The sequence below is a fragment of the Prionailurus bengalensis genome, chromosome A2 (assembly GCF_016509475.1).
Source record: "Prionailurus bengalensis isolate Pbe53 chromosome A2, Fcat_Pben_1.1_paternal_pri, whole genome shotgun sequence".
Taxonomy (NCBI): Eukaryota; Metazoa; Chordata; class Mammalia; order Carnivora; family Felidae; genus Prionailurus; species Prionailurus bengalensis.
In genome coordinates this window covers 163,422,919-163,442,641 of record NC_057348.1, presented here as the reverse complement: position 1 = coordinate 163,442,641, position 19,723 = coordinate 163,422,919, and the positions used below count along the sequence as shown (strand labels likewise).

The 19,723-nt window shown below is 49.7% G+C and overlaps 1 pseudogene; it reads right to left on the bottom strand.

Moving 5' to 3' along the window:
- Positions 1-14,875: 14,875 nt before the first annotated feature.
- Positions 14,876-17,941, bottom strand: LOC122488364 (annotated as a pseudogene).
- Between the last annotated feature and the right edge of the window lie 1,782 nt (positions 17,942-19,723).

Genomic DNA, 19,723 nt, shown 5'->3' with positions numbered 1-19,723 from the left:
AAGGGAGGGAAACGTGTGTTCCCAGGGCCTCAGAAATTTTAAGCTGGGAGCAAATTCTCACTGGCTTTAGTTTGAAGGGACCCCCTTTTACGGGGGACCCCTGTTCTGGTAAGCATTTCCTCTGTTAGCATCTGACTCCCTCATCCCCAGCCTCATTTCCCCCTCAAACTGCATTTCAGGCTTTCAAGTTCTTCTATTTCCGGTTGGGCCATTCTCGAACAATGGCCTATTACCCACCCCACCCCTCACCTCCATGACCATGACTGGCCCGTCTCTGCTCCCATCTGAAGCCACACCCTCCCCAAGCGTGCAACACTCCAGTCCCTCACAAGTTCAAGGACATCCCTTCTGACCCAACGCCTCCTCTCCTGCGTGGTCACCTTCCCACCCACTGATGAACTCTGTTGCGTCTTCCTCCACCTTCACACAAACATGCTTCCATTCCACACCCTTTTCAACTGTCCCGGCCCCACGTCGGTGATCCCTTCTGAGCCTCACAGAAAAGATGTCTCTACTTACTGTTTTTATTGCTTCACTGTCCTCCCTCTGTCTTCAACCCAGTAGAATCATGTTTCGACCTACCATGTCGTGGAAGTGTCTTTTTTTTTTTTTTTTACCATTGCCCACTATTTCCACATCCCCAAGACCAGAAGGTCAATCTGTCCTCCATTGCCAAACCGATTAACCAGGCCAAACGGGTGAACCTCCGTAACCACGAGCAGTGTGCCATGTGGTTGATCACTCCTTCACTAGAACGATGCCTCTCTAGACGTGAGACGCAGCCTCCCAACATCGGGACCCCAAAGTTCTGTCCTCATCAACCTCCTTCTCCATCTACACTCTTTTTCTGGGTATCCACATTGGGTTGAAGAGAGTCCCCATGGGTCTACCTGGAACCTGCAAATGTGGCCTTACTTGGAAATAAGGTCTTTGCAGATGCAGTCAAGTTAAGATGAGGTTATACACAAGTAGGGTGGTCCCTAATCCAGTGTCTGGTGTCCTCATAAGGAGAGGGAAATGGGGACACAGACACAAGGAAGAATGCCATCTGGTAGCAATGGCAGTCCAATGGTAATTACCAATGGTAATGTAGCTAGCTGCAAGCCAAGGAATTCCGATGACGCGGAACATTGGCCAGAAACTGGAAGAGGCCAGGAAGGATTGTGCTGTAGACCTTTCAGGGGGAGCACGGCCCTGCGGACACGTTGATTTCAGATTCTGACCTCCAGAACTGTAAGTGAATACATTTCTGTTGTCTGAGGCCCTCCAGTTTGTGGCACTTTGTTACAGCAGCCCCAGGGACTAACACAGCAGTCCTCGCCAGTCCCTTGACTTTGCCTACCGTCTCCGCGTTGATGATTCTGAAATATCTAACTCCAGTCCTAACCTGGCATTTGAGTCCCAGGCAGGACCAGCCGACTATCTGCCTGGAGTCACTTCTTGGATGTCAAAAGGCATCTCAAACTTACCATGGCCAAGAGGGAGCCATGGAATGCCTCCAAATGTGCTCTCCACAAGGCTTCTCCCTTCTCAGTAAATGAAACCCATGTAATTTCTCAGCCAGAACGTACCAAGCTCTCTCCTATCTTAACTCTACCACCTTGAATGCTAAAAGCCAGGTTTATTAAAATTATCCCTCAAGGGAACCATCTCCTTCCTGTTGACCATCACCCTTCACCTGGACCATCAAAAGTTCTCCACATTTATTTGTTCACTGATGGACAGAGTCCGTTATAAACAGATACGACAGAATGGGGACTTACTCTCTGAATATACAGTTCCATTTGAAGAATGAGAAGGAAAAAACCTCTGCTTACACAGGGTTTTCCCTGGCCCTTGACCTTCAGAAAGAAGTGCTTCCTCTGAGAGCCTCCAACACCAACAAGAGAAAATCCAGGACCCCTACGCAGTCAAGGGCATCACTGCCTCATCTGGTGGCCAGCTCTGCCCACGGCACGTCTGGCCCATCCCTTGCCCAAGCATTAGGGATAGATGTAGAATCTCCCAACAAAGTTAACTCTCCCTCCGCGAACAGACCCCCCTCTCCTGGGTCCCTACCTAGAATTTACAGGGTGCTTAATGTTTACACAGTGTCCTGTTCTAATTTACTGAAGGTAGAGCAAACACACGCGTGGAGATACAAATATTGCATCAGGAAACCTTGGATTCATTCCCAGGTTTGCTTCTGGCTTATGTGGTTTTCGTAAAGGTCATCTGAGTTTTCGAGGCGCATGGAGTAAAACTTGCCCTTGCTCCCCGACACGGGCAGGTCGTAAAACCAAACGAGGCTGTTTGTGAAACGCCTCAGGTGCTTACAATCGTGGGATGCGCTCTTAGTTCCCGGTGTCGTCTCGCCCAAGATGTCAGCAGCACTAAACCCACCTTCTAGAAAATTACGGCAACCAAAATTTGAGGTCAGCCTGGAGCGTCCATGGACGTCGCCCCTGGTAAGCGTGGGGCCTTCTTTTGTATTGATCAGGAAGACTCGTGCGGGTAAACGGGGCCTCAGGTGCTCCTTACTCTGGCAAACCACGGTCAGCTGTCCACACTCAAGTACCGACACGATCTCGGCCCCGCCTGTTTATTTTTCCGAACAAGTGTCCCTGGGTCCCTTCCTTTTCATTTCACACCAGTGTTCTTCCCTTTGCCACTACCTGGGCCTTTGATGTTGTCTCTCAACAGGTCTCCTAAATGCGACCTATTCCTTCTACACGTCCTGCCTGTTACCAGGTTAATAATCCCGAAACGTGGGGCGCCTGGGTGGCTCAGTCGGTTAAGCGTCTGACTCTTGATCTCCGTTCAGGTCATGATCTCGGGGTCACGAGTTCAAGCAACTTCCACATTCAAGCCCTCCGCACCCAGCATGGAGCCTGCTTAAAAAAAAAAAAAATCCCCAAACATTTCTTGGTGTGCTCCTCCCTGCTCTAAAACTTTCTATGGCTCCCTATGGCTTAAAGAATAAAATCCAAACTCCTGAGGGAGGACCGTCATTGGAGAGAAGGTGGCCTCCCTGCTACATCATCTTCTGTTTCTCCCTCTTGGACACCACTCTACCTTTTACACACCTGCGCCCCCTGTGTTACCCTTCTCCCCTCCTCTCGATGGCCCTCCTCAGCTCCACCTGGATGACAGTGGTCCCATCTACACCCGGAGGGCCCGCCAAAGGGCGGCCACCTCCAGTCTCAGCTCTGAAAACACCTGAGTCCCTACAGCTCTTTTCACACTTGGCCAGGCACTGCCTCAGTTGTGTGTGTGCACCTGTCTGCGTGCATGTGTGTGCACATGTGTTTTCTCTCCACCAAGATTATAACTTTTTATTTATTTATTTAAATTTTTTTTAACATGTATTTATTTTTGAGAGAGACAGACAGCGTGTGAGTGGGGAAGGAGCAGAGAGAGAGAGAGAGAGAGGGAGACACAGAATCCGAAGCAGGCTCCAGGCTCCGAGCTGTCACCACCAAGCCCGACACGGGCCTCGAACCCACGAACCATGAGATCATGACCTGAGCTGAAGTCGGACACTTAACCCACTGAGCCCCAGGCGCCCCAAGGGTATAACTTTTTAAAAGGAGACCTGGTGCCTCATGCAGAATTTCATCAATTCTGGGATACAGCTCTTTTGGAATTGTAACAACTCTGAAATCGGTATACAGCTTAAAATTGGTACATGTCATGGTTTAGTTGTCAGGGTGTTTCTTCCTTGGAAGAAAAGAAAATAACGGTGTGCCATACAATCGACTACGTCTGCAGTTCAATGAAAAGAGATGCTTTTTTAGATTCCCTGCAGCTCCCAACACAGGTCTTGCACGCCGAAGGTGGTTTTTAAAAGGCTTACTGATCGTTTGATGGATGGATGTGCCTCCAGACGACCAGCACAGAAGCTGCTCCGAGAAAGATGGGAGCCCCACACCGTACCGCCATACACATAGTTCATTCCAATCCCTTCCATTCTTCCAAGAGAAAAAAAAAAATCACCTGCTCAAATGGGAGAGATGAAGCGGGAAGGAGAGTGCTATGGATTGATTTGTGTCCTGCCCCCAAAAGATGCGCTGAAATCCTTACCCCTAGTGGCTCAGATTATGATGGTATTTGGAAATAGGGTCATTGTAGATGTAACTATTTAAGATGAAGTTATCCTGCAGTAGGGTGGGCCCCAGGTCCCATATGACTGGTGTCCTTATAGGAGGATGGCCCTGTGAAAACACAGGCACGCAGGGAGAACACCATGTGAGGACAGAGGACTAGGGTAATGCATCTATGAGCCAAAGAATGCCCAAGATTTCTGGCCGAGCACCATCAGCTGGAAAGAGACAAGGAAGGATTCTTCCATACGTTCCATACATTCAGAGACAGCATAGCCCTGCTGACATGTGGATTTTAGACCTCTAGGCTTCGCAACTATGAAACAAGATTTCTGTTATTTTCAGCCACCCAGTTCATGGTGCTTTGCCACAGGAGGCCCTAGGAAATTAATACAGAGAGGTATAGGAAAGCATAATGCCTTAAAATACCCTTTCCCACAAGTTATGAACAAACAAAAATGACTAGAGGTATGGAGAGGGAGAAAGAATCCTAAGCAGGCTCCACACTGTCAGCGTGGAGCCTGACACGGAGCTTGAACTCACGAACAGTGAGATCAGGACCTGAGCTGAAACCCAGAGTCAGATGCTTAACCAACTGAGCCACCCAGGTGCCCCCAAACAAGTGAAGTTGTAAAGCTGGGGATTATTATAGTAAGGAAGTTTTTGAATAAAACGTCTTAGCGGGGGGGAGTAAGAGCTCTGAATTTAGGACCAGGTTCAAATGCTAGCTTCCCCACTCACTTGTTGTGTGACTTAAAGCAAATTAGTTAACCTCCCTGGGAGTTCAGCCTTCTCGACCATAAAAAGGAGATAGCAGGAGAATTCCTGGGAGATTCACAGGAGGGCTTGCAGCATTGTCTTGGGATCTTCCCAATTCCCCAAATAAAAATAGAACGACTAGATAGAAAAACCAAAAACTCACACACAACAGGTACAAGATAATTAGCTGTCAGGACATCTCTATTAACTCCAAAATAAAAGCAGGCAGGCAAAGCGATACAGCCATGACACCTACATGGCATCGGCATCTGTGCACGAGAAGTCAGGGAGGTCACGGGGCAGCTAACAGAACCAGCAGGTGGAAGCTGGTAGAGCCCTTTGTGGATAATGTTTGCTCATCCCAATAGAGAGAGAGAATGGGAGGGTCCTGCAGCGAAACCTCTAAGGGCTGGATCAGCCCAACCCTATAAATGCTTGAAACTGGCCCGCCCTGGTTCCCGTCTTGGATGGGGTCCCACACTACGGAGAAATTACTTGGAGTAAAATCAAATTGAGGAGAATAGGGATAACAGAAGTGAAGGCAAGAGAACGTCCAGATAACTGAGAACCAAGCCAATAAATGTCATCAAGCAAGCTGCTGCATGAAAACAACAGAAGGGTCTTTGTGAAGCTTGAAAGAAAAAAAAAAGCTATTAGAACCAAGCCCTCTTATAAAATTTCAGAAAACTAACTTCATATAAAAATTAACAGCAGAAAACATCAAGGTCAAGTCGCATACAAAGTAACTCTTTAGAAAAAGACGAAGAGAAATAGAATGGCATAGAGTCCACACAAACAAGGAAAGCAGGCTAGAAGACGTGCTCACTGAACAGGGCAAAACTACAACCTACCATGTTCATTTTCTATTGTCGCATGATGAATTGCAGACTTAGGAGCTTAAAACATATTTATCGTCTTGCAGTTTCCATGGGCCAGGAGTTCAAGCACAGGTTAGCGGGGTCCTCTGGGGTCTCATGAAGCTGGAATCAAGGTGGCAGCTGGGGCTGTGATCTTACCTGAGGGTTGAGGTCCCTTTTCAAGCTCACTGGTGTTGGCTGGGTTCAATTCCTTGCGATTATAGAAGTTAGACCCATAGCCGCTAGAGGCCATCTGCTGGCCTGTGACATGGCCCCCTCCACGACAGGGCAGCTTGCAGTTCTAAGGCCAACAAGAGAGTATCTCTGCTGCTTTGAATTTCTCTGACTTTTCTGTCTCCGACCTTCAGATTCTCATTTAAACCAGTCTCCTGATTAGGTCAGGCCCACACAGAATGCTCTCCATTTTGATTCACTTAAAGCCAGCTGATTGGGAATCTTAATTACAACTGAAAAATCCTCTCATCTATGTCATATAATGTAACCCAAGCGTGCGAACGATATCCCTTACACTCACAGGTCCTGCCCACAATCAAGGGAAGGGGTGTGTGCACCGGGTGGCTGGACTCTTGGAGGGTATCTTAGAAGATATTTCAGAAAAAGCTAAGAGACAGCAAGAAAATGACACAAGATGAAAAAGAACAGCATCAGTCAAAATCAAAAAAATCTCAGAATTGAGTTGACAGAAACAAGAAAGAACTAGAAACAGAAGGAACAGATCTTAGAAGTGAAGACTGAACTAGAAATCCAAGAAAAAACAAACACAACAGACGATGACAAGAAAAGTAGAAGGGAAAAGAAGAGAACATTTCCAAAATCCAAAAAGAATGAAGAAAAAGGCGACAGTATTTGAGACTGTGAAAATATGGAAGAGGGAAAAAGAAGATCCAACATATGAAGACAGGAGTCTCTGACATAGAAAAACCAGAACCAAGGGATCAGAACCGGTACTACCAAGGATAATTCAAGAACACCTTTCTCAAATAACAAAGATTTAAAACTACACATCAAAAGAGGGGTGCCTGGGTGGCTCAGTTGGTTGGGCATCTGATTTCGGCCCTGATTATGATCTCACTGTTTGTGGGTTTGAGCCCCGCATCAGGCTCTGTGCTGACAGCTCGGAGCCTGGAGCCTGCTTTGGATTCTGTGTCTCCCTCTGTCTCTGCCCCTCCTCCACTCACACCGTCTCTCTCTCTCTCTCTCTCTCTCTCTCTCTCTCTCTCTCTCTCTCAAAAAATAAACATTAAAAAAACTTTTTTTAAAAACTACACATTGAAAGAGAACACATTGTACCTGGGAATATTTACCCATAAAGATCCACACCAAAGCATATTATAGTAAAATTATAGGACTTTAGGGAAAAAGAGAAAATATACCTTGAGTATCTCGACAAAAAAGAGAAAGTGACTTGTAAAGAATACTGGCTTTTCATCAGGCTTTTCAACAGCAATTCTTTATGCCGCAAGAGCCACGTATTGGAGCTACGTAAGGAAAGATGGGAACCATGGATTTTAAAACAGTAAAAGACTTTTCAGTACAAAGAGCACACGTTTCGGTGAGCATGACGAACTCAGGAAATTATGGTCCCGTGAGCTCTTCCTGAGCGATCTAGTAGAGAATGAACTTCGGGCAGATAAATGTCTGCAAACATTAACACAATGACAACTGCTAAGCATTAAATATATAGTGACTTGTAAAACTAAAAGGTTAAAAAGGAGAGATTATAGTATGAGATGACTGTATGATCTGACAATAAAAATCACAACAAAATGAACCAAATAAATAAGAATAAAGGGAGAATGGGGATAGTATATGCAGACAAACTGGCTAAGTGTTTTCAATAATCATAATTAACGTGCTGGGATCAGTACTGTTGTTCCAAGACTATAGTATGTATCATGCAGGGTGAAGCAAATGAAAGTTACGAGATATTTTAATTCTATCCTTCCCCATATCACCGAGAACTAGGAATCTCAGTGTGAAAGAAAGAAGATACAGATGGAACACAGAAGTGGTTAAGTAAAAACCTTTTTGTTGGGGGCACCTTGGTGGCTCAGTCAGTTAAGCGTTTGACTCTTGGTTTCAGCTCAGGTCATGATCTCACAGTTTTGTGAGTTCGAGCTCTGGCTCTGCACTGGCAGCTTGTAGCCTGCTTGGGATCCTCTCTCTCCCTCTCTCTCCCTCTCTCTTTCTGCCCCTCCCCTGCTTGTGCTATCTCTGTCTCTCTCTAAATAAATAAACTTAAATTTAAAAAAACCAACCTTGTTGTTCTCAACTTGAATTGAAAAATTTTCTGTGAACTCAAGATAGATAAATGGTGGATATATATCTCCCTAAGTAGATACATGTTAATAAATATATGAAGTTTCATATATATGTATATATATATATGAACAAAAAGTGTATCATTTTGGATGTACTATGTATCATTTGGATGTACTATAGATAATGAATTTTGGTCGGTCATTGTTTCTACATTTTTTTTCTCTCTATATATATACATTTATATTTTTATGCATATCCATAGCCTCTAGATTGTACTCTTAAACTATCATTCTCCATTAAAAGAAACCAGAGATTCTAGGAGAAATGGCTGATTCTGGATTGGAGGTAGGAAATGTTCTAGAAGAGACTGGAACATCTTGAGATACCAAATAGCAAAGAACCACCAAAGACTATTAAGAGCATGTCCAAATGGCTCAGGAGTTTCCATTGGCCACAGGTGGGACAATTTGAGACTCAATAAAGACAGGAATTTTAGTAGATTGAAACGCATCAAATATGTTTGTCTAAAAATTTATGGTATTTAAATAACAACTAACTGATCACCTTTTGAGAATGACAGGCAACCAACTGATTATCCTGAAAACTGAGTAAACAAAAGAAAAGGAAAAGCATTTACCATCTCTCCTATGTAAACAATACCCCTGGACAGCAAAACACCAGATGAAAGGATGGATCCTCTTGTAAATTATTACAGCTAATTTGTTTTTATTTGAGAGAGAGAGAAAGAGAGAGAGAGAGAGAGAGAGAGAGAGAGAATCTTAAGCAGGCTCCACACTCAGCTTGGAGCCCGATGCGAAACTCGAACCCACGAACTTGGGATCATGACCTGAGCCAAAGTCAAGCATCGGACGCTCAACTGACTGAGCCACCCAGGCGCCCAACTAATAAAATGTTTTAAACTGCAGAACTTGAATACCACCAGCTTGCAACTCCAAACGAATTAGCTAATGGAGCTGAGACTCTCTCTCTCTTTCAAAACAAATTAACATCAAAATAAATAAACATTAAAAAAAAGAAATGGACGGAGAATGGGTTGGTTTCCAATGGCTGCTGTAACAAATTATGGTAAACATGGTGGCTTACAACAACACAAAGTTATTATCTAACTGTTCTGGATGTTAGAAGTCTATTCTAACATCCACCTATAATGAGTTCTGAGGGGGCTAAAGTCAAGATGTTGGCAAGGCCGCGCGCCCCCTAGAGGCTCAAAGGGAGAATCTGTCTCCTGCTCTTCCCACCTTCTGGAGCCACCTGCAATCCTGCCTCATGGCCCCTTGGTCTGTAATGAAATGATTGGTGGCTGGGGGCCCCTGGATGGCTTCAGGATGGGAATGGTCACCAGAAAGACCAAGCCATGATTAGAGGGTTGGAACTTTCAGCCCCGCTGCCCCCGTCCCCCACCTCCGGGAACAGGGAGGGGCTGGAGAGTAAATCAATCAATCACCAACAGCCAATGACTTCCTCAATCAGGCCTAGGTAATGAAACTTCCATAAGAATCTTTAAACAGGGACATCTGGGAAGCTTCTGAGCTGGACGGGGACATCGGGAACACTCCTGGAGAGGGCATGGGGGCTCTGTGTGCCCACCCCCCCACCCATACATCTTGCCCTACGCACCTCTCTCCTTTCCATTAGGCTGTTCCTAAGTTGGAGCCTTTATAATAAACTGCTACGTGTATGTAAAGTATTTTGCTGAGTTCTTTGAGCCATTCTAGCAAATTATTAAACCCAAGGAGGGGGTTGTGGGAAATTTATAGCTGGTCGGTCGGAGGAGCGGGGGCCACCTGGGCCTGTGACTTGTGTCTGAGGCGGGGCAGTCTTGGGGGGCTGAGCCCTCGACCTGTGTGGTCTGCGCTAACTCTGAGCGGTTAGTGTCAGAATTGAATCGAGTTGTAGGACACTCAGCTGGTGTCCGGGAAGTGGAGAATCGGTTGGTGCGGAAAGGACCCACACCTTTGGTGTCAGAAGTGTTCTGTGGGTAGAAACAGATCCCAGCATACGCCTAGTTCGGAAGGCCTGGCTTTTGCTCTGAAGCGAGCATTGGTTGCTAACATCAAGGCCCAGCATCAGGAAGATGTGGCCATGCCCTCGCAGCCATGCTGGACATCTAGGGTCTCTCTCGCAGGGTGCCTGCCCACTGGAACTTCTGGCACGGACGACCAGAGCAGGAAGAATCTTCCCTCTCGTCAGCTGGCTCCCCCAGGGGAGGGGAGGTAGGAGGAGCTGGGCTCACCCATCTGGCTGGTAACCTACTTCCTTTGTCGGGAGAAAGAGGGACATGGCAAAAGGCCACTGTGCTTAAGGAGGATCCCTCCTCACAAAACCCGGAGGACCGGGGAAGAAGTGAGCCTCACTACCAAACAACACCTGCATCACAGGGCTGACGCGATCAAGTACAATGACTCGTTGAAAGTGCTTCCAGCCACCTAGAACGAGGTCACTGTCAAGACACCTTGTAAAATGTTATTTACCAAACATCGTCTGGTGGCTGTATGTGGAACCGGCCTCTCTGTGCCCTGCCTCCCAAGCTCTGCCTCACGAGTGCGGGAGGAAGCGTCGACAGAGGGCCAGGTCGAGCCCAGACACCCATCCTTGACTCCCTAGCACATGCCAGCGCCCGTGGGCCGCCCACCATTGCATCGAGAACAGCGTGAACATGAGACAGTTTGTAATTATACTTAGAACAAATCTTCCCCTCACTGGCGTGGCTTAAACTCCCCGGGACATCCCCAAATAAGCCTGTTCCCTGCTCCCTCGGGTGGGTGCCCAAGCAAGAGGGAATTCGCAGGTTTTCTCCTAGCCACCGCTCTGCTCTTTGCGAAGGAGCGAGGTAACAATCTGATTTTTCGAAATGGGGAATTATAACCACCCTTGCCGGTGGGTGGTGTCGTCAGGCAGCAGATGCAATGCCGACGAGAGCCCTGTCGGCCCGTCTTCCTCCTTCCCTCCTCCTCCTTCCTTCCCACCCTCTCTCTTCCTTTCATCCTGCTACAGGGTAGTACTCATCATCATAACTAACAGCTTGGGTGTTCTATGCAGCAGACGCTGTTGTGGGTTTTTTTTTTTTTTAATGCTTATTTCTTTATTTTGAGAGAGAGAGAAAGGGTGCACGTGCACGCTCAGGTGAGGGGCAGAGACAGAGAGGGAGAGAGAGAATCCCAAGCAGGCTCCGTGCTGTCCGTGCAGAGCCGGATGCGGGGCTTGATCCCACGAGCCATGGGATCGTGACCTGAGCAGAAATCCAGAGTGAGACGCTTAACCGGCTGAGCCCCGCCAGGCGCCCCGACACTCTTGTGTTTTATACGAAATAATTCACTTCTTCCTCCTCCCAGCCCTAGGAGGTAGGCACTATAATTACCTCTGCTTTATAACCGAGACCCCAGGAAACTTGGCCAGGTCACAAGATTAGTTACATAGTTGAGCTAAGATTCAAGCCCAAACTCTGTAACTGTGGCTCCAGACCCTGTGGGTTTCGCTGGCATCCTGGGCTGCCTCTAGTCTTGGTACAATCGAGATTTAGGGCTGGGTCTCGGAGAGGTGAAATGAGGGCCCCGGGGCCCTACTTTCACCGGAAGCCTAAATAACCAGGATGAGGGAATGCTTGCTGAGGTCCAGCCCAGCTAACAGAAAATTCTCTGCACCTGATTAGAAAGCCGGTCAAAGCAACCATTATAGAGTATCATTTCCCTTTATTTTTTTTTCACAAAAAATTTTTTAACGTTTATTTTTGACAGAGAGAGAGACAGAATCGGAAGCAGGCTCCAGGCTCCGAGCTGTCAGCACAGAGCTCGATGCGGGGCATGAACCCACGAACTGTGGGATCATGACCTGAGCCGAAGTCGGACGCTTAACCGACCGAGCCACCCAGGTGCCTCTTGTTTTCCTTTATCTCGCCACTGTTCTTTGCACGTGAAGAGTTTTGGGGGACCCTCCTGGAGAGCGGCTGACCAAGGTCTGGTGCAGAATCTCTTCCCCCGCTCCCCACCATTGTATCTAACGCAGACTGCCCTTTGGTGTGTGAGGCCATGTGTCACACGCCCAGTGCTTTCTCCTCCAGGCTGAACAGGTTCTGGTCCTTCAGCCACTTCTCTGTGGGGCAGCAGGGCAATGCCTCAGCACCTCGCAGCCCACCAGCCCAGCCCGGAGCTCCCCGTGAACTCAGAATGGCTCCCCCTAGACCTGCTCCGCTCTGGGCACGGGCCCTCCCGTCTGGACTTACCAGTTTGATGCCCTAGGCCCTTGTGAACACGGGCTCAGCTCACAGATGCCCAGAGCGGCCCTCAACCCGCAGTGACTGTGGTGGATGGACACACGCCCCAGCCTCCCCTCCTTCAGGTGAAGGGTTCTGGAAGGTTCTCTTGGCCTCTCAGAAGTTTTATCAGAACCAGGTATCATCCTTGGCAGTGACCTTGATAGCATGCCCTCGTGTTGGTTTTTCTTCTTTTTCTGGGACTTCTTCCTGTTTTCTCAGTCCTGCTTCTAAAGATCGGCTCTCAAAGAAATTACTTGGATGCAAATTCTTTGTCTCGAGCTCTGTTTTTGAAGGAAGCCACGCTGAGACTACCAGGGTCCAGACAGCCTCCCCCCCTTACATTTCCTCTCAGAAAGCCCCCTACAAAATGTGCTAGAGAGATGTGGGGATGGGGGCAGAGTTGTCGTGGTCTTGGGGTAAAGGGGAGCAGCGGTGTGGCCCGTTAGAGGTCCCAGGAGCCTCTCTCACGGCCAGAATGCGGGGCTGAGAGCCAATGCCAGGAACACACCGAGGGTATGTCTTGGGGGGGGTGGGGGGATGGGCAGCGGGCCTTCAGATGGTGCCTAGGACAGCTGACGACCTTATAGGCCCTACCCATGTACTGGGGTGGCTGTGCTGGACACAAGGGGGGGCACCAACTACTGTCTGAGGTCCTAACTGTCAGCCGGCCTGAATTTCAGAATTGCCAGCCTCTAACATCACATGGGACAATTCCTGAAAATATCTATCTATCTATCCATCATGTCTTTATCTCTATACCTATACTTATATCTATATCTATATCATTTATATCTATATTTATACCTTTATCTAAATCTATACCTAGACCTATGTCTATATCTGTATCTATATCTATCTCTATATCTATATCCTCTATCTATATCAGTCCGGGGACTGACTATATCTAGTCAGTCTGGGGAACCCTGACCCATACAGGCGTGCTGATTTTTATTAACCTGCTTTCCGCTTGTATTAATTTGGAGGAGGGGGGTAAAGGAGTGGGTATGTGGGATCAGTCCCGAGCCTCACCTTGTGTTGGATGACTTCCTAAATATTATGGGGAATAAGCTGACCAATTACGACAGGTTGAACTTGAATTTTTCTGCATCAGAGTTCAGGTCTTGACAAAGATTTCCTGACGTCAGGCCTCATGACCTGTGGCTCTTACTGGCTGAATTTGGGACAGAAACTCAGGGGGTGGAGATCTCCAGGAGCCGGATCCTCGCCTGGACAAAGACTTATTTAAAAAAAAAAAAAAAAAGCTGTCTGGCCCCAACTTTCTCTAGAGAGCAACTACTGAAAATTCTTTTGATTTTTTTAATGTGTATTTATTTTTGAGAGAGAGAGAGACAGAGCACAATTGGGGAGGGTCAGAGTGATAGAGAGACACAGAATCCGAAGCAGGCTCCAGGCTCCGAGCCCGTCAGCACAGAACCCGTCGCGGGGGCTCCAACGCATGAACTGTGAGATCATGACCTGAGCCGAAGTCGGACGCTTAACCGGCTGAGCCCCCCAGGCGCCCCCTGAAAGTTGTTTTAAAATGGATTCTTTAGGGGGCGCCTGGGGGGGCTCAGTCGATTGAGCATCTGACTCTTGATTTCAGCTCAGGTCATGATTCCAGGGTCGTGAGATCGAGCACCCAGTACGGAGCCTGCTTGGCATTCTTTGTCTCCCTCTGCCCCTCCCCCGCTTTCCCGTACTCTGTCTGTGAAAAAAAACAAATCCAAACCGGATTGTTTGGTATTTGGCTCCATATCACGTATCTCTGTGGGCCTTTCAAGGTTAAGAGCCCCTACGTTATTTCATAACCGATTCAGTCCAAAAGGGTGAATGCTCAATCATTGGTGAAAGGCCATTATCTAAATGACAGTCCAGTCCTTACAGCTGATACAGCAGGAAATGTGCAGGAAATGGGTTTTTCACGTTCTTTCTGAGCTTGTTGCCTTTTTGCAGGTACCACTTGCTAGCTGCTGTAGAACTTGTCCTGAGAAGGTCTGCAGGATCCTACAGCGGCACAAAGCAGGTGGCGGGGCGCGTGGGGGTGAAGCCCCTCCCCCCAGAAGTGTCCTTGAACACGGAGCCTTCACGCTGGAGGTTCGGGCTTTACCAAAACGCAAACCCTTCGAGGTCGCGGTCTGCTGTTCGTTCACAAAGAGCCGATAACGGCTACCCAGCGGTCCTTCCTTTTTTTTTTTTCTCTTCATAGAAGACAGGGAATACTTTATTCAAACCCATCAGAGAAACAGACGGCCTGGGTCTGTAACAAAGCGTCATTTTTTCCCTTAAGTGTATTTTATTTATTTGGGGAGAGAGAGAGTGGGGGAGGGGCAGAGAGAGGGGCAGAGCGAGAATCCCAGGCGGGCTCCGTGCGCTCAGCACACAGCCCGACGCGGGGCTCGGTCTCTCCAGCCGTGAGAGCATGCCCTGAGCCGAAATCAAGAGCCCGACGCTCAAACGCCTCAGCCGCCCAGGCGCCCCGAGGTATCGTGTTTTTAAAAAGAGGCCAGCAATTGTATAGGAGAGTATACACTTCTACATACAAATGAACGGATCAGAGCACAGCTTTTCAATATTTAAAGCAGAATAAGCTTTCCTGTAAAAGCAGCACCTTTGTGACATCTTTAACTGTAGTGCTCCTCTCCTCCTTCCTCACCCTCTCCTGCCACAGAACCCACACCAACCTCCTCAGAATCCTTCTCGAGGGCGGCCGTGTTCTCACGGGCCTCTTCCTCCGTGCCCCTACCCACATACCAGTGGACAAGGGCGTGCCTGGCATGCATCGGGTCAAACTTGTGGTCTAGGTGAGCCCAGGTCTCGGGGATGGCCGTGGTGCTCTCAGCATACACACGGCTCGCTGCACCTTGGTCGGGTCTCCAGCAGGTAGCACGGTGGGAGGCAGCTTACTGACGGCAACTCTGAAGCCAGCCGGGCGCCAGTCCCCAAACTGGACGGGACTTTGGGTCTTGATGGCGGCAATGGCGGCACTGACGTCTTTGGGAAGCATAGGACCACTGTACGGCGGGCAGCAAGCCACGTATTTGCCACGGCGAGGGTCACGTCTCACCGTCTGGTTCGCTGACTTAAAGGATGCATCGATGATCTCTGCTACGGGATGCTGTTCACAGCAGGCCCTCTCAGCGGAGATGACAGGAGCGTAGGTGGCCACGGGGACGTGGATGCGGGGGTAGGGCACCAGCTCGGTCCGGAATTCTCACGGATCAACACTTAGGGCTCCATCACATCCGAGGGAAGCAGCGACGGAGGACACAGTTTGACTTATCCACCTGTTCAGGTCAGTAGCCCAGGTTGGGTGTTCGGTACTGAGGTTTCTACGACAGATGTCATAGATGGCCTCGTCGTCTACCAAGAAGGCACAATCAGAGTGCTCGCTCCAGGGCGGTGTGGGTAGTGAGGATGCAGTTGTAGGGCTCAACTACAGCCGTGGAAACCTTGGGGGCTGCCTAAGTGGAGAGCTCCAGCTCGGGCTTCTCGCCATAATCGACAGAGAGACGATGCACCGGCAGGGAGGTGATCCTGGAGACAGGTCCTCCTCCAAAGCTGTGGGAAACCAAGAAGCCCTGAAGACCCGTGCGCTGGCGGGCCAGTTTCTGAATTCGGTCCAAGACAAGGCCCATGATCTCCTTGCCAATGGTGTAGGGCCCTGGGGCATGGTTATTAGCGGCATCTTTCTTGCCGGTGAGGAGCTTCTAGGGCAGAAGACCTGATGGTGGCTGCCGGTGTGAACTTCAGCCACGGCTCCGGGTTCCAGGTCACCAAAGCTGCCCTGCGCACGTGTACTCGTCTCACTGAAGAAGTTGTTGAAGGAGCCATCTCCTCCCCCAACGGTCTTGTCACTTGGCACCTGACCCTTGGGCTGGATGCTATGTTCCAGGCAACAGGGCTCCCAGCGGCCATCGCGGACCTGGACACCAGCCTGGCCAACGTGGACGGCAATGCGCTCACACACGATTGCTGCTCTGTGGCTGCCCACCTCCAGAGATTACTTTTAATGGAAGAGACGAGTGTTGAGTTCCCACCAGGATGTCTATTTCATCTTGCCGGGATCCAGAGGCTTTACGTTCTCTCCTTCCTCCCCGATCCCACAACCTGCTGCGGAAGGAACTGGAAAAGCAGGGCCTGCCCGCGGAAGCAGTTTACCGATAGCAGCCCGTGTAACGGCCACCACGTTATTATAGAAAATACATCAATAACCATTCAGGATTCAAAGTGTTACAATCATCGTATATGACGTGATCACTAGGGATTTCGCTGATCTGCAGGCTTCCTGTTGTCTTACTACATCTTTTTTTTTTTATGATTACACTATGTAATATGTGCAATTAAAGAAATTCTCTCCTCATTACCGCCCCCCCCCCAACCACGAGTAGGTTTTCTCTTATATTTATTCTTCTGGAGGAGCTTTACAGGTACACATCCCAAATCTTAAAATCCTGTGTATGTGAGGGTGGGGGGCGGGAGTGATAGGACTTGATTCTGTTCATTTTACGTGGTCGTTTGGGAATTAGTGCTGATTTCACTGCCCTCCACCCCCCACCCCGGTCCCCTTTTCCCGGAATGTGACAGCCTCTCCCTTCACTCGGGTTTTCTTCCGGTCTCCCGCCGAGGTCTGTCCTGTCCTTGGTAAAGAGGTTGTGCATTGGTTTTTATGAGTCACCTCTTTCTTCCCTTTAATTTTCCAGCTGGTTTTTGTTATTATATCAGAAAAGCACTAAGCCCGGAGTATTTCTTTTCCAGGCAGCCACCGTATGGAATTGCCATACTAGTTCTAAGTGTTTTCCAGTTGATTCTAATTGGTTTTCTAGGTGGGTAGTTATATCATCAAACACTTTCTTGTCTCCTTGTCAATATTTATCATTCTCGGTCCATTCAGAATTTAATGAGAATACCTCTCTTGTCCCAATGATTCTGTGAGGTATTTTTTATTATGTTAAGGAAATAACATTTGATTACAGTTTTCTTGTTTTTTTTTTTAATTTTTTTTAACGTTTTTATTTATTTTTGAGACAGAGAGAGACAGAGCATGAACGGGGGAGGGGCAGAGAGAGAGGGAGACACAGAATCGGAAACAGGCTCCAGGCTCTGAGCCATCAGCCCAGAGCCTGACGCGGGGCTCGAACTCCCGGACCGCGAGATCGTGACCTGGCTGAAGTCGGATGCTTAACCGACTGAGCCACCCAGGCGCCCCTTGATTACAGTTTTCTATGGATTTTTTTTTTGATTCTGGGAAGAATGCTGGATTTTCTTCAGATAAAGACTCTGTCGTCAGACGCTGGGGTCGGGTCCCACCGAGCGAGTGGAATGTGCAATGCTGCGTAGCAGGAAGACAAATCGGATATTGGTGCATATCCGTATTTAAACGTCCAGAAACCTTCAATAGTTTACGGGGATAATAGGACGATGTATTTGGTGTTAGATTATTCCAGATAGCCCAGACTGTTCCAGGTGGAACAGTCAACCACCCTTTGCTCTCTCGTCTATCTGCCCTCCCTGCCTGCCCTCACTGTGGGGAAGACATGGCCCAGGTCCCCAAGAACCCCCGCCCCACCTCTACCCCGCTAATGGATGCGCTGGAAGAAAAGAAGGGAGGGGGAGGAAGCGGGGGGTCCAGCGTGTTTCTCTGCCTTCTGGGGCATCCCTGGAAGAAGGGATACCCACTCCCGCTGCATAGCGCTCCTTTGATGGCCAAGCGACAGTGAGATGACCCTGGTCTGGGGGCTTTTGCTAAAACCGCCTTAAACCACCTCTCCGGCCATCGGAGCCCCAGCTCTAAGGGCCGCAGCAGCAGGGCCGGCTTCGTGGGCGTCCGCCCGCAGCCGCGTGGCCGCAATCCGTGCAGGGGACCCTGACCCATGCAGGACCACCGCAGTCATGCGTGGCTGCTGGGGACACGCTCGCCGTCCAGCCTGAGTCCCCATGTAGGCGTCCGGCCTTCTTATGCACGCATCTCTGCTGCGTGTGTGTGTGAGTGAGCAGTCCTGAGTCCTAGCGTGAGGGCCTCTCCTTCCCGGATCTGCCGGGAGGGGTGGAATCGGCTGCCGTGGAGCCATTCTTCCTATGACAGGCTCACAAGCCCAGGTGAAAGGTTGGCCCGGCGCGTGGAGGGCTTCAGACGGCAAAGCGCCGGGCACAGGGGCTGGTGCCGGAGGCTTCGGAGAGGGCTGGGGGTCCACCCTTGTTGAGACGTGTTGATGAACACGCCAGTACCTCAATTCTTCCTTTCTCAGCAGCTTAGCCGCTACACCGGAGGCAAAGCCACGTCCAGCTTTTCTCTGGGTCCCAGTCAATTCTTCCACGGTCCCTAACATGGCCTTAGTCTCCAAGGTCTTTCTTCTTCCTGTTTAGCCAGAGGAAGAATAGTGGTTAAGAGCTTGGGATTGAATTCAGTTCTGCCACCTGCCAGCTGTGTAACCTTGAGCAAATTGTGGACCCTCTCTGTGCCTTAGTTCTGCCGTCCGTAAAATGGGATGAATAGCAGTACCGACTGGTCCCCTGCTTTAAATCTCTGGCTCCTTGCCCCCCACCAGCCAAACTCCAAGTCTTTGATGTGCAGCCTAAGGACCCCTCCCCATCGGCCCACCTCGGCTGTGTCCCAGCCTCGCCTAGCTCTCAGCACTGATTTGCATGGCAGTCCTACCGAGGTGAGGAGAGCTCAGGTGGACTTGCCCGGCGCCGGTGAGGGGCAGAGCCAGGGACGGCTCAGTGCCCGCAGGACACCAAAGTCCTTCCCCCCCCAACCTGCCCCTCACATCGCCCTGTGTTTCCAGAACATTCCATGCTGTTTCATTCCTCTGTCTCCTTGTCTATACACCGTTCTCCTCCCCAGGGCATCCAGAGAATCCTAAGTGAGTTGGGCCACAGCAAGCAGGTGCAGACGAGAGGGGGCGGAGCCAGCAGACAGGAGGCGTGGGGGGCCACGGAGGGGTGCGGTCACAGCTGCATTTCAGAGACTGTTGTGAGCACCGCCCCGCGCCCTCCCTTTCCTGAAGGGGGGAGCGTGGCTTTCCACGTGGGATCCTGACACCAAAACCCACGGCCTCCACGTTTCAGGCAGAGGTTGAAAAGTGCACACAGCGTGTCTGCATCTGATCCGCCGAGGCTCGGCTTGCGCCGTGCGGTTGTCATGGCGACACATAATTGCGGCGTCACTGGCGACGCGAGTAAGTGCCCGTCGCTGACCACGGAGCCGCACAGCCTGTGCGTCTTCCACCACAAAGGATCTCCTTCGGGACGGCTACCTCGGCGACAAAGCACTTCCGGCCGACTGTGTCTTCCCGACTGGGGCCCTGGGAAGGCTGTGGGGGGTCCGGCTCAGCGAGGGCTGAGCCTGGGTCCCTGCCCCCGCGCCTTGATTTCACAGCCCCCCCGCCTCACCCTACCCCTGGTTCGGCCTCTCCAGGGCTGTGGCCCGCTCCGAGAGCAGAGCGCCGAGGAAATCGATCCCAGGATTT